The following is a 14709-nucleotide window of genomic DNA, read 5'->3' as shown; positions in this document are numbered from 1 at the left end:
TGCTGCTAGGTATCTAGGTGGTCTGCTGCTAGGTATCTAGGTGGTCTGGTGGTCTGCTGCTAGGTATCTAGGTGGTCTGCTGCTAGGTATCTAGGTGGTCTGGTGGTCTGCTGCTAGGTATCTAGGTGGTCTGCTGCTAGGTATCTAGGTGGTCTGCTGCTAGGTATCTAGGTGGTCTGGTGGTCTGCTGCTAGGTATCTAGGTGGTCTGGTGGTCTGCTGCAAGGTATCTAGGTGGTCTGCTGCTAGGTATCTAGGTGGTCTGCTGCTAGGTATCTAGGTGGTCTGGTGGTCTGCTGCTAGGTATCTAGGTGGTCTGGTGGTCTGCTGCAAGGTATCTAGGTGGTCTGCTGCTAGGTATCTAGGTGGTCTGCTGCTAGGTATCTAGGTGGTCTGCTGCTAGGTATCTAGGTGGTCTGGTGGTCTGCTGCTAGGTATCTAGGTGGTCTGGTGGTCCTGACCTGCAACAGCAGCATCAGCATCTAGCTCCTGCTGCAGCGTTTTCACAGCTGGTTCAGATTGAGGGGAGAAGGAGGGAACGAAGAGAAGACAGACAGTCAGTAGACGAGTGTATCATTACAGGATGGGAAATGGGCATTATATGTGTGTGAGGAGAGCTCATAAGAACATACGCAGTGTGTGTGTGTATTGTGTTTGCTGTGTGTTTGTTGCGTGTGTGTGTGTGTTTCTGTGAGGAGATGGAGTCCAGATGCAGTGTGTTTTCATAGCCCAGGAGGACACCATGAGCACAGTGGAAAACCCACCAGATATTTGATTGAGGTCTCCTTAGTGTGTGTGCGTTTGTGTGTGTATGCGTGTATGTCTGTGTGTGTGGGGGGGGGGATAATTTTGTATGCGTGCAAGTCTGTAGGTGTTCCCTTTAAAAAAATATGTCTATATATGTATATGTAGTGTGTCACGCCCTTTACTTGAACCAGCAAAAATACACTGTACCTTACATCCAAAATACCACAACATGCAAACCAAATGGATGTGTCAGTGTGTGCGTGTGTGTGTTGGAGCAGCCTCGAATCTTAAGTAGAAACTGGTTGTGTGACTTAATTCTTCACCACGAAGGCTCTTCACTTCTGCTGAGGACCAATAGGGGTGCTGGAGGAGCTGAAACCCAACCTGAACACACACACACATACAACCCCCCCCCCTTCCCCACACACACACACACACACACACACACAGAGAGAGAGTAACAATTATTAATATGCACTCATACATTTCTAAGGCTAAATTCAATTAGGGTGTGTGTGTGGTAAAACAGGGCCAGAGCCGCCAAGTCTGTGACTGAGCCAGAGATGACATTTCAACTAATGAAGCAGTGCTGTGGAACACACAGCATCAATCAGAGAGAGGAGAGGAGGAGAGGAGGAGAGGAGGAGAGAGGAGAGGAGCAGAGGAGGAGAGGAGGAGAGGAGGAGAGGAGGAGAGGAGGAGAGGAGGAGAGGAGGAGAGGAGGAGAGGAGGAGAGGAGCAGAGGAGGAGAGGAGGAGAGGAGCAGAGGAGGAGAGGAGGAGAGGAGGAGAGGAGCAGAGGAGGAGAGGAGGAGAGGAGCAGAGGAGGAGAGGAGGAGAGGAGGAGAGGAGCAGAGGAGGAGAGGAGGAGAGGAGGAGAGGAGGAGAGGAGGAGAGGAGCAGAGGAGGAGAGGAGGAGAGGAGGAGAGGAGGAGAGGAGGAGAGGAGCAGAGGAGGAGAGGAGGAGAGGAGGAGAGGAGGAGAGGAGGAGAGGAGCAGAGGAGGAGAGGAGGAGAGGAGGAGAGGAGGAGAGGAGGAGAGGAGGAGAGGAGCAGAGGAGGAGAGGAGCAGAGGAGGAGAGGAGCAGAGGAGGAGAGGAGGAGAGGAGGAGAGGAGGAGAGGAGGAGAGGAGCAGAGGAGGAGAGGAGGAGAGGAGGAGAGGAGGAGAGGAGGAGAGGAGAAGCATCTGATGTGTTTGTATTGGTAATGAAAAATCTGTAATAACTGAAACACTGTGGACATTTTTAAGTAAGATAAGACTGTGTTGTTTGTGTGGGTTAGGACTACTAGATTTACCAGTTTTGAAAGGCATTAAAATACCATGGGGAACATGACTGAGGTAGAGTGGGTGTAGAGCAGAGGATGAGGTGAGGTTGGTGGATGGGGGGGATTGGGCAGGAGAGAGGTGAGCAGATTTCAAACAGGAACATCCTTCTCTGAAGAGAGAGCAGAGACCTGGACTGGGAGAGGCTGAGAGCATCACATCTCTTTATGATAGGATCAGTGCTGCTGGGTCTGCTGCTCGCTGCCCACAAGGCCGCCCACACACACACACACGCACGTCTCACACACACACTTATTGTATACACACACGGATCGATATAGGTGATTATCAGACTTAACCCTTCCATCACAGGCACTGATGTCTTCATCAATGTTCATGTCATCTTCTCACACTTTCATCTAAACACACTGATAGCAGCCATACTGTATCACCAGGGCCATGTATGGCCGCTTCCATTATTGATTTACCATTGATGGCACACACAAGTTTGTGCTGAATGATATAAAATCAAAAGTGTACTTTACAAAGTGACCAAGTTCCCCAATTACCCTCATTGGTATTGATTTGGCATGCCCTAGCACTGTCAGCCAATGCTATGTAGAATGCTGGTGGTGTGTGTTATGGCAGTATTTCCTTAGAATTTGTATCTTGGTGCTTTTTCTTTAGCTGACTGCTAATGCCCACAATAGAGCCTGTGTCAGTGGATGGCATTGTTCTGTTTTCTTTTCTCCTCATCAATCTGCAGAGGAGACTTTGGTAGCTGTTTGACTGAGCTGCAGCTGTGGGGGCTGTTGTTGAGAAGTGTGATGCCCTCCATGCCCTTTCTTGACCCGCTTCTTAACTCTCTGGTGAGGGTCACCCCTCTTCCTCTCATTAAGTCTGATCCGTTGTGACCTTCCATACATACGGGGCAGACCAAACACATTAATTAGGGGGGGGTTTGGCGGTTAAGCTGTTACTGTTTATAAAACAATATGAGAAGTGAAAACAAGCACACACAGGCTCATTTAATTTCCAAATCTCTAGTTGCAATAATGGATGATGATGTATATGATGCTCACTTTGAGTGGAGCTGGGCTCTTAGCAGACTGCAGGGCTGGCTTCATGGTAATGGCATTAGGGCACAGAGTCCTGTGTGCAGACAGAATATGTAGGAAACTTGAAACCAGATATTTTATGCAATTAAGTTTATGAAACACATACACACACACACAGACACACACACTGGGTGTTGCGCACGAAACAAACGAAAACAATCTCATTAGTATTTGCTGCGTTATATATTTGGGTGTAAGCTGTTACATCAGAGCAGACATGGGGCAGGGAGGAACTGAAGTTGGACCAAATTTTAAAAACAATGAATACATATGAATTCTGTCACAAAACTGCGATACAGGCAAACAAAGACATTATATACAGTAGTCACAGCGAAAAGACAAGTGTGAGAAAGAGAGGAAGGGAGAGTGGGATGGAGGGGGTAAGATAACAAACCATTAAACCTGGCACTGGTGTCCAAAATCCTGAGGAGGGGAAAGATAGAGCATCTTTAAACACTGTCATTTGACTTTGAACAAAGTGACTTTTGAAGTGAAAGAAGCTGTTTCCCCCTTTTTTCTTTCTCTTTTTCTCCCCTTCCCTCCATATTTTAATGCTCCCTGCTCTATCATGTAAATCCCCATTCAAATTAGTCGGGCATTAGAGCCCTCAGCAGTAATGTCAGAGAGACTGAATGAGATGGGGGACTTAAGCACCTAACGAACAATGAAATTTCCAAGCCTTGGGACAGGACAATTAAGAAGCAGGCTTAGCCAATGATGAAAATTTATTGCTATCTAATACATATTTCTATTTTCTGAACACTAACCAATTTGAATGTGATTAAGGGGGGTGGGGCTCTTCATTAAAGCCACGGCGTCTCTCAGAGGTCGCTGAAAGAGGAGCCTTTTGATGTTAAATTACAAACACGGAGGAGAGGGGCGACACCATTGTCTTTTTGGGTGCTGTGCGTTGTTTTCTGAGGTTCCCCTTAAACGGGTTAGTTAACCCCTCTCTGGCCAAAGGAGAGAGAGAAGGGAGAAACGGTTGTGTGAGGTTCCTTGGGGAAAGAAAGAGGAGAGAGTGAGGAAGGGAGGGCTGGGATGGAGAAGACTTTTTAGTGGGATAATAGACAATGTGAATGCCTTATCATTTATTCCTTTCATCTGAATGAAAGCATCCATCCAGCCATTGTTTCCCCCTGTCCTCCGCATCTGTCTCTTCAACGCTGGGCTGGGCATGTTTGAGACACAGTTTCACTGGAAAGACACCAACCAGGAGCTAGCACAGACATTAACTAAGGGCTGGCACAGACACTGCCTAAGGGCTAGCACAGACACTGCCTAAGGGCTAGCACAGACACTGCCTAAGGGCTAGCACAGACACTGCCTAAGGGCTAGCACAGACACTGCCTAAGGGCTAGCACAGACACTGCCTAAGGGCTAGCACAGACACTGCCTAAGGGCTAGCACAGACACTGACTAAGGTAGAGGATACCTTAGTCAGTCGTGACTGAGGTAGCATGGATGGTGACTTAAGCAAACGCAGATTGCGACTTAGCTGACAGATACTGAAGAGAGCTAGTATAGATTCAGATGGTGACTAAGAGCTAGCACAGATAGCGACTAAGAATTAGTCAAGATATGGACTAGAAGATAGCAAATATGTGTTCTCTCTCGACTGGCCTACTCCCTGGACAGCTGATGTGCACACCCTTCTGAAGGGTTGGGGACAAACGTCATCCTGTTTTTATTGCAAGATAACGGGAAGAAATGAGGATCTAGGAATGGAATGTAGGAATTCTGTGGAGAGGGAACAAGGCTTCCTTTGTTATTCAACTGTCCATTCAGTAAGGAGCACCAGAATTTGGGTCGGAGAGTAGAGAGGCGAGCATCGTGCATATATATATATATATATATATCTTCCCCAGCAACACACACCAGGGCCAGATTAATTCTGGTTAATAGATGCGTTCTCAGGCCTAGTTTAGAGGGGATAAAGGACATTTTCATTAACTTTCTTTATATTTAATGTTCAATTAGTCGCGGGTATAACCGGACCATAATCAGATGGAAATATGGCCAGGAATTAATGCCCCAGCAGGGATGGAGAGAGACCAGGGGATTGGTATGCACCCAACGTAGTATAAGTGTGTGTGTGAGTGAGTGTGTGTATGTGTGTGTGCAAGAGTGTGTGAAATAGTATAGAACTGTGAGCTCTGCATGCAAAGTATTACAGTACAAAGGTTCTAAATCTCATAAATATGTTTATACAGATTATATGAGATATCTACATGAATACACAAATATGTGGATGCTGAGAAGGGAGCGAAGCTGTCAGGGGAGCAGAGGGACAGAAACGCTTTATGGCAACATTGAAATTGAATGATGTGGAATGAAGCAAAATCAAAAGCTTTGTGTGCACTGCAAGCTTTTCTCATCCTCATAAACAGTGTTCATTGTGTGTTTCTGTGTGTGTGTGACTGATGTGGTGTGTTTTGTTGCATGTCACGCTAAATGATAGGATTACTCATTTTCCCTTCAGCAGTACACAAATCACTCTTTAATCCACCATCATTGAATCTTTCCAGGGTTAAGTGTCTCTGCCCCATTCGTCTCTTCTCTATGAGTCTGTAAGTGTACAGTATGTGTGTTATATAGATGTCCACTGTACACTGTATACGTTTTTACTTCGTACAGTTCGTACAGACTTTGTCCAGACTACTCATTTTCTCCACAGTATGTGATGCAAATCAAGAACATTACTGTAGAGGAACGAGCTTTTCATGAGGACAAGTCAGAGAGTGCTTCATTGAAATGTTTTTCAAAATCAAATGAACATTATATTTGAATAGTCCTTTTTGCAAGCAATGACACAGAGGGCTTCAAATATGCCCGTGGAACTGCATCTAAACCAACATAAAATCCTCAAAAGGAGATCTCCCAAAAAATCTCCCAGGAAAACAGATAGAAAATGAAAGAAACCTTGGGAGGAGTAATTAAGCGCGGGATCCCCTCCTCCTGTCTGGAGATTGGGATTGGGGATACAGAGAGGAGCAGACCATAGGCTGAATCCATTATGCAGTAAAAAAAAAAAAAAAACAAGGGTGTGTGTATATTCAAAACACAACACACAAGCACACAAAAACACAAGCACAATACACGTATCACCATATATCACTCATCACACACATCATCACCAAGCAGAGCAAGGGATGGACGGAAGAAGCCAGACTCAGACAGCTGAGAGCAGAGGAAGGAGAGGGGCGTGGAGGGGAGAGGAGGGGTTTGTCCATCCATGCTAGAGATAGGGTCACTGTCTGGGTATGTAGGCTTTGAGAGCCAGACACACACGCTCTCTCACATACATACACATATTACACACGCAAACACACCCAAAGACACTGACTCAGGGAATTCCCCGAACTTTCACTGACAAACAGAGGTTTGAACAAATGAGTCTGCATTTGAACTGCATATACTCATACACAATATCAAATACACACGCACCAAAACACACACAAACAATCACACTCAATATGGCCTAAGAATTATGGCTAGGCTAGGGGTCGTAAAATATTTCCCTCTTCTCTTCTTTGAATCTCACTGGAGTTGTCAAATTGGCCTCAGTGGCCCCACATAGAAAGACACACACATGTGCATACACGTCGTCGTCCACACACACAAACCATGTATTGATGAGACAACGCAGGGTTTTCATTGACAGTTGAGGGCCATGATGAGAACCTGAAAAAACACAAATATAAACTGACCAAACCTTAAGAATAATCAAAGCCTTTACCGTAACCATGACAAATCTCTGAACTCCACCATAAAAAAAAACTCACATTAACCATGACCTAATCCCTATCTAAAACTATAAACTATAACATTCAGCTTCTATCCTTGGCTGATATGATTTGGCTTATAAAACAAAAGACATTTTATATACGATTCCTTCATTCCTTTCACATTATTTTACAATTTCACATTACTTGAGATGAGATGTAACTGATTGTAACAGTAAACGATCAGTAAACCAAAGGTTAGCATGATTGCAGCTGAGACCAGAACACTTCAATGGTTTCAATGTACAAAACATGTTCTTGAACTTCTTTAGAAATGTCATTTTACATATTAAACCAAAGGGCAGATCACAGGGCTGCTGGACAAGGACAACTGTGGGCTGATTCATCAGCACTTGTACCTGACAGAAAGAAACACAAGGAGGAAGTGAGGAACGGAGGGGGACATAAAGCCACTTGGGTTGTAAAGCATGAAAGATATTGTCAAATGAATCTTATAAACAGAAAATATGTATAAGTTGTTTTGGTGAATATGATGCTCTTTGCCATGAACCTTGTTTCTGCCTTTCAGTCTGTCGCTTGGTACACCTTTCAAATCCACAACCATGAATAGAAAGACTGAAGCAGTGCATTTCATTGGAACTCAATCTAGCCTACAGATGGACTTGTAATTGCAGAAGCCATTCTCATGAAATATTTATTGATAACAGTTCAAATGAAAAACTAATACACACATTGATATATTTTGGCACTTGTTCAAAGGTATATAAGTAGTTTTTCAGTAGCAGAGACTTTCTGTAGTAATGTTTCCCTCTGCTCTGGTGGTTCAGGTCCTTCTTCTGTCTATCCCACTGAACTCCATCCTTTTCAAACAATTTCATGCTCCAATTAAAACCCTACTGGTTCAAAGATAACAAGGAAACATGGAACATTTTTTGATAATTTGGTTAAGATCCCCCTTGAGTTCATTAGCCATCCGCATTAATTAAAAACAAACAGGATAAATTGACCACGGATGCCATTTTGAGTGAAATCTTGCCTGCAATCCAATAAGAGAGTGAGGAAGTATAATTTCAATTACAGAGTGAGCTGTCTAAAGCATTGGCCAAATCTGCATCTCTCACAGCTGAACTTTGCTGACTTTCCTCCTCTGTGTCTTGGTAAGGGTGTCCAGGGACTTGAACATGGACGATTACCGAGCTAATTTGGCTGAAAGCCCACTTGAGTTGGCCTGGACCCCTGATACTATCAGTGCCACAATTAACCAACAAAAACAGATAACCTCCAAATCTCTGCAAGCGCTAGCACTTATAACAGCCTGCCGTGGCTACACGCACACACAAACACACACACCAGCAGGCACACAGACACACACAATCGACATACCATATGCATAAAACCACGTGCACACTTCCCAAATACACTGCAGGGATTTCTGTCCAATTAACATGCATGCAAAGCAATTTAGAGCCCAACAAGATGTTTTTGTCTTCCTGCTCCCGGGTAATTTAGCTGCTCTGTTTCCAGAGAGGGAGAGAGAGAGAGAGAGAGAGAGAGAGAGAGAGAGAGAGAGAGAGAGAGAGAGAGAGAGAGAGAGAGAGAGAGAGGGAGAGAGAGAGAGAGAGGGAGGAAAGGGGGGAGTTAGAGAAGTGGAATGGATTTCTTGATTAAAAATGGCCTTTTTCCAACCTCTCTCTCTCTGCTAACAGGCATTTGGGACTGTCATTTACACACACACACACACACACACCCACGCACACACACACCCACACACACACATACACACACCCAGCAAACATGCAGAGAATCCATATGTCCTAATACAGGGCCCAGCATCATTGTTAATTTCCTTTATTAGCCTTCTCCTCCCATGGTCGATTTAATTTGTGGTGGTGTTTGAGCGAGCTGTGAGGAGGAATTTAGTTAACAGGCATTTTTCCACACACACATTATATCCCTGTCATTCACGTCTTTCCAAGTTTTACACACAGTTCCATAAATGTACATGCAGATGCATGATCACATTAAACAGGCCTTTCCATCTCTCTCTCTCTCTCTCTCTCTCTCTCTCTCTCTCTGTCTCTCTGTCTCTCTCTTATGTGTTTTGTAGTTTTGGCATAAATGTTTATCTTAATTTAGTGCCATGGCGTACCTGAGAAACTGTGAAAAGTGAGCCTGGGGCTGGAACACAAAAAGAACAAGAAATGCTTCTTAAACTGGAAAATCTCTCAGTTTGACTCTGCATCACTTATTTTCCGAATCCAACTCACACCAGCAGTGGCACAAGAGAGATACACACACACACACACACACACACACACACACACACACACAGTACACATAGAAACTGAGCACAAAGACAGCAGAGATGCAGGGAGCAATGTAACTCAGGTCTTCAACAGCGAGTAAATTGTTTGACTTGCTAACAAAAGAGTTGTAATCAGATGGTTTTAAGTGACAGGTAAGATGTGAGAATGGTGGGGGAGAAGAGGAGGACTGAGGGAGAGGCGGGGAAAGGGAGAGATGGAAACTAAAAAGGAGAAATCATTGAAAAGAACAGACACATATATCTCTGCCTGCCTTCCCTGTCAGCCCCCCTGTTTCTACACGTAATTAAACCTATAGTCACTTTCAATTAGCCAGCCTTTCTCCCCCTGCACGCCTTTATGCAAAAATTAATTAGTCAATTAGCCAATTAACATGTGAGCAGGTCTTTGTGTTAACGAGGCTTTTACAAGCTGTGGTAACCCTGCAGGAATGACACACAGACGATAGACGCCATGGGACTCGTTTGTCTAACCACGGTCTCTTACGACACACACAGCCCCGCTCCGACACACACTCCTCCCTCGACACTGTCACACATACACTGGCCATTCTGACCCCCCTCACAAATCAAAACCTGTTTGTTTTTACTGTACAGTGTACACAGTGACCAGACTGACATTATATGCATACTCATTCAATGACTTACACACACACACAGGCACATTTGCACACACACACACACAAAAGCACACATGCACACACAGGCACAAACACAAATGCAGGGCTTCTGGTTGCTCCAGCTGTACTAACGTGTCTGTTCTCTGTCTGTGTATAAATATGACTGAGAGACTGCAGTAATGGCTCCCGCTTCAAATAAACACAGTCCAGGCTCATTTTGCTGCTTCCCTCTGACCTAAATCACATCTACACACACACTACACACACATCCACACACACATATACACACGCACTACTTCCTCACTCTGAATGGATTGAGAGAGAGAGAGAGAGAGAGACTGAAAGAGAGAGAGAGAGTTTTGATACACACCATATGTCTCTTCCATGCCAGACACAACAAGTTCTTCAACTAGGCATAAGGCAGAGGGGGGTAAAGGGAAGGATGAGAGAAGGAGGAGAACGAGAAGAAGCGGGAAAAGGAAGCACACAAAGAGAGAGAGAGAGAGAGAGAGAGAGAGAGAGAGAGAGAGAGAGAGAGAGAGAGAGAGAGAGAGAGAGAGAGAGAGAGAGAGAGATGAAAAAAAGAAATAAAGAAAGAAAGAGGAGATGTCTTAGTTAAAACCTCTTGGTGGAGAGATGGAGAAAGGAGATGTAGTATTGTTGCAGATGGAGGGGGGTGGGTGTGTTTAGGGTGAGGAGGATGGTGGTGTTGGAGGGGAGGAGGGGTCAGAGAAGGTTTACCACATAGTTCTCCTTGATTGTCAGGAAAGGGCCCAAAAAAGGATCTGTCATTTTAGGCTCAACAGCCTTTTATACACATATTAACAAACACACACATGCACACACACACACAAGCACACATACACACTAAGGCTGGTAGCACGGATCCTTCTGTCAGAAAAGAGCGCTGGCCTCCTTGAGAACGTTTATTTTCCTGTTCCGTCATTCTAAACAATCCCTTAAAAGGGAGCACAGATGTTTATAGGCTTTCACAGACCAAACACTGCCTTTCTGACCCACAGTCTCACGCACGCATTGACAAACACGCACACACTGACAAACACACACTAACAAAATCACACACAAGTCATCTTCCTATTGAATTGGCCAGTAAATTGAGAAATAAAGGCAAGTGCTTATTTTGAGGAAATACAGTTTAAGAGGAAGACTGTCTGTCTGTGTGTGTGTGTGTGTGTGTGTGTGTGTGTGTGTGTGTGCGTGTGTGTGTGCGTGCGTGTGTGTGTGTGTGTGTGTGTGTGTGTGCGTGCGTGCGTGCGTGTGTGTGTGTGTGTGTGTGTGCGTGCGTGTGTGTGCAGGATCTGTGAGGGAGCAGGTGGTGGTGGGGATATTGTTGTAACACATTGTCACAAACTTGACTTACATATATCAGGACTTCTCATTGACCACCAGTATCAGTGACTGGCTGTTTGTTGGTTTCTTGTGTTGACCCCTTTATATGAGCAAAGTGTCGATCATCTTACTGTAACACAAACTCTCATGACTGTCAATGTACAACCCTGTAAAACACTGTCACATTATAACACACTAAAACAAGCTGTACCACACTACCACACACTGGAACCCATAAGCACAATGTAACAGAACTTGTGGACATATGAGAGGCATATCATACACTGGCACAACAGCATGGGTGCAGGGCGTGGGTGAGGAGCAGTACAGGAGTGAGGCTGTGTGTGTTTAACTGTGTGGTTTAAAAGCTTATTAAAGCTGCTGCCCTCTGCCTGTACTCTGCAGAGAAGGAGTGTTTTAGTGTAAACACACACATTGCTTTTCCCCTTACATGGACATGAGCTGGCCAACTGAGTATGTGTGTTAAATAGAGTTCGGTGATTCCAACCATTATTAACCTGCTTCGACATTCGGGTGTGTGTCGTGTGTGTGTGTGTGTGTGTGTGTGTGTGTGTGTGTGTGTGTGGAGACTAGTTCCACTCTGTGAAGCGGCACCAGGGCTAGTCTAAGACATCAAAGCATGGCACTATATAAACAATATCTCTGCTGGAACCCAGTCCTCTTCACACACACACACACACACACACACACACACACACATGCAGTGACCCTTGCTCTGTCTCTCCAGTCTGGCCTCCTTTACACCCTAAACATGCACTTAGCAGAGACAAATCCAAACACTTGTCAAGTGAACGAGAGTGTCTAAATGCATGGTGGACTGGAGCAGAGAGTTGGCATGAGTGTGCGTGAGCAAACTAACATCAGAAACCCCTTGTGGTCATGTTTGTTGGATGAAATTACTTTCCAAAGTGCTGATTAAAAAAGTATGAAACTTTATTTTTGATTGTAATGACATTTCCAGCCATTGGTTTTCCCTATCTAACTGCAGAGGAACTGGAGGAATGAGGGTATAGTCTTATTTTTAGCCTCAAGGGGGTGCAGTGTGGTTTAACCAAGGATAATCTGCCTTTATGATGGTTAATATTCTCACTCTGGGCAGTTAAGGAGGTGGGGGAGAGTCTGTGTCTTTCTTATGAACCTTCATCCATCTCTCTGTCTGACACACACACACATACACTTACTCACACACACACACACAGCTGACACTAAAGGCTCTTGGGGCACAGAAGACTCAGATTAGAGTTGGATGACCATGAAAAATTAACAGGTTTATCTCTCCTTACTCTCCCTCTTCCTTCTCTCCCTGTCGCCGCCCATACTTTTCCAATTTCCCTCCCTCTATTCGACTGTGCTCAGGGGACAACTGGCAGAAATGGAGCTGTGATTACATTGATAAATTCCTGATAATAAACACAGGAAGACTCTCGTTCTCTCTCCTCTCTCCATGCTGGGCAGCACTGTCACTGATACAGAGAGAGAGTGGGAGCGATAGACGGAGAAAGAGAGATACAGCCGAAAGACAGAAAAGGACAGAAAGACAGATACAGTTGGAAAGAATCTCTTCTGGCTGAGTGAACTGAAGAGAGAGAGAGAGAGAGGGAGAGAGAGAGAGAGAGAGAGAGAGAGACAGAGAGAGAGAGAGAGAGGGAGAGAGGGAGAGAGAGACGAGAGAGAGAGAGAGAGAGAGAGAGAGAGAGAGAGAGAGGTAAGACTGTATGTCATGTTTACAGTGTGTTTATAGAGTCAGCTTGGCCAATGCTCTGTGTTTGTGTCTGTTTATCTGTGTGACAAGTTGCCTGGTCTCTGGTTAGCAGCATTGTTGTTTTGTCTGGGTACTTTGCTTTTTATATTGGCTTTTCCCCTCAGTTTATGCTTCTTGAAGGAATAATATACTTGTTGACATTGTTTGGAAGGATTTGTGCTTGTTGTGAACGTCACAAGTGTCCAAACAACCCCGAAGAAGAATGAAGCTAATATCCAAAACACTTAACTCCCTGTTTCTGGTTAAACAGCGCAGTGATTCACTTCTCCTCTGTACCACAGAATCCCTCCATCCCTCCATCCTTCACAGAAAGTAAGAGCACTAATATTTCTACAAACCCCCGAGAGGCAAAATAGAGGCCTTCTCAGTCTCCTGCCCTGCAGCTGTATACACACACAAGTACACACACACACACACACACATGCACAAACTTACATACACAGAGACACAAACATACACACCATCCATTGAGGAAACAAGTGGAAATCTGCTTCTTGCCCTATGGCCATTAGCCAAACCATTGCTGTCAAGAGGGTGACAAGCCACCTCACAGGTCACAGACCATGTCAATCACCCCCCCCCCCCCCCCCACCTGCCTCCGACGACCAGGTGAGTTTGTAACACTAACCTAGGGATTCCCAAGTTCTGTAGCACACTGAATACAGCCACAGAATTCTCTCTCTTTCTCTGTCTCTCTCTCTCTTTCATACACACACACACACACAGTGGTGTCCAGTAAAAACAGCCTGAGGGGAAGTGGACACTGGAGTGCTCCTCTGCCAACGGAACACTTTGTTCCTCTCAAACGTAAACATTCAGATTTATCTCAACAGCTCTCTTTAACTGCCGCACCTCTCCTCCGCCTCTCCTCCTCTGCTCTCCACTCATCCTCTCATTTGCCACATCTCCCCCCTCCTGCCTCCAGCCCTCTCATCTCCCCCCTCCTGCCTCCAGCCCTCTCATCTCCCCCCTCCTGCCTCCAGCCCTCTTCACATGGACACTAAAGAGGTGTGTGACTTTGACACCTGAAAAAAGCCTAATGCGTGTTACAACTCGTACAAACCCCATTGTGTCAATTATGAACTGCGGATAAACACATACAACTGCTCGCACACACTTACACATACTCAGGTCTGACAACTTTTTTTTTTTTAATCATGAGAAAAACAAAAAGTAACCTTGAAACTGAAAAATAAAATACATAAAAAAACGTACAATCCTCCACTCATTCTCTCGATTTTTCAGTTACTTTTTACTAGCAGGATCAATCTGTCCTGAATTCCTGCTGCTGTTCATCCCCCCCCCCCCCCCACCCCCTCAGGAAAGAACAGAAGTGTGATGGTTTCAGCTGATTCCAACATCCCAGGCAGACTGACAGTTGACATTCTCTCTTTAAAAACCTGTCCTGTTCCTTTCTTTCTCTCGCTCCTCAGATCGCCAGGCTATTGTCAGGCCGGGTGGGGAGGGGAGGGGGGGGGGCAGGGGGGGTGTATAGGGGTGCGGGGCGACAGGAGGGAGGGATGGAGCGTCGTTTAGCTCTCTGTGACTACAGGGGTTGAGGGAACAGGGGATGGGACTTGGTGGGGTCCTTGCACAACCTGCTGTGATGCCCTGTCTATAGTATATACTGAACACAAAACACATCATAAAGATCTCTCTCTCTCCCTTTATCCACCCCCCATCTCTCTCTCTCTCTCACTCTCTCTCTCACTCTCTCTCTCACTCTCCATTTCTGTCCCATTCTCTCATCTCTCTCCCTC

The sequence above is a fragment of the Osmerus mordax genome, chromosome 1 (assembly GCF_038355195.1).
Source record: "Osmerus mordax isolate fOsmMor3 chromosome 1, fOsmMor3.pri, whole genome shotgun sequence".
Lineage (NCBI taxonomy): Eukaryota > Metazoa > Chordata > Actinopteri > Osmeriformes > Osmeridae > Osmerus > Osmerus mordax.
The sequence above is the reverse complement of the archived record's forward strand: the minus strand, read 5'-3'. Positions refer to the sequence as shown.